We start from the raw sequence: 1,297 nt of genomic DNA on the forward strand, positions 1-1,297 counted from the left end.
GGAGTTCTGACTTGTAGACTAACCAGCTTGGTTTAATATTACCCACACATTCATACACAGTGGAGCTCTGACACTTCTGCAGTATTAAAAGTTGCTTGCTTACAGACAGACACACACACACACACACTAGCGGAGCTCTGTCACTTATACAGTAGACACCAAAACTTTTAACATCACATACACCCACTCACACTCATTTTGACACTTGTACAGTAAGTAGGATATATGGAAACCTGTTAACACTAACACACACACACACACACACACACCACCACACACACACACACACGGTACAAACCATTTTTCTGCAGTTTCAGTGACATTTTGAATCATTACACACTTTCAATATAAATCTTCCACAACCTGCTCTGGTAATACTCTAAATAATTATGGTCATGCCACCAGCAAGTATGAATTTGAGACAAAGAAAGAGGTAGAGCAAGCTGAACTCTTTTAATCCTCTAAAACTAAAGTAGTGTTGTGCTAATTAATGTACTAGATGTCAGGAAAGGTGAAAAGAGAGGTGATCCTGAGTGATTTCAGGGAGAAGGCCATGAATTTACTGCCCCACCCTGGTTACAGCTGATCTTAACATTGACAGTCAGTCATTACAAATCATATTCAAGGCGTCTTAAAACACACATTGTTTGAAAAGGCTAAAACGCAATTGTCTATCCCACCTCCAAATGTTTGAAAACTGTAACTTCCGAGTTCTGTTCCAGAAGTAAGAAAACTTCATTCAAACTGAGCTAATGGTAGTGTGATGTTTACCCAGTGTTTACCCTGTGCACATCAAGGGCTTATAGGAAATGGTGTTCCTTAAACTTTCACCTTTATCTCAACATATAAATGATCTGTTCCAAGCCTGAATTTTACAAGTAAAGTTGAAGTGGTAAAAATTGTAGCCTACTTGAGTAATGTCACCTACCTTACTTTCCACCACTGATAGTCCTAATGTATATTTTTAAAATGTGTGTGTATATATATACAGCATATATAATTTGATTTTTTTTTTTTTAATTGAGGAAATAAACAAAATTGAACCCGCATTCCGTTATAGCAAATTATTCCCATAGCACATCAAAACATGTTTAACATCACACACGCAAGTTACACACATTGGCGCGCGGAGCAGGTGGAGGAAGCGCGAGTCAAGTGCAGCTTTCAGCAGGTGCCGCCCCGCGTGAGCCGGCTAGGACGAGATGAAAGACACCACTGCACACCGCCTCCCTCTCTCCTTCTCTCACCCCCTCCGCGCAAAACACCCTGAACCCCACCCCACCCCCTTGTATCCTCC

Source organism: Seriola lalandi, unplaced genomic scaffold, assembly GCF_002814215.2.
Source record: "Seriola lalandi dorsalis isolate HSWRI2012SDOR001 ecotype SW California unplaced genomic scaffold, Sedor1 jcf7180002054544, whole genome shotgun sequence".
Lineage (NCBI taxonomy): Eukaryota > Metazoa > Chordata > Actinopteri > Carangiformes > Carangidae > Seriola > Seriola lalandi.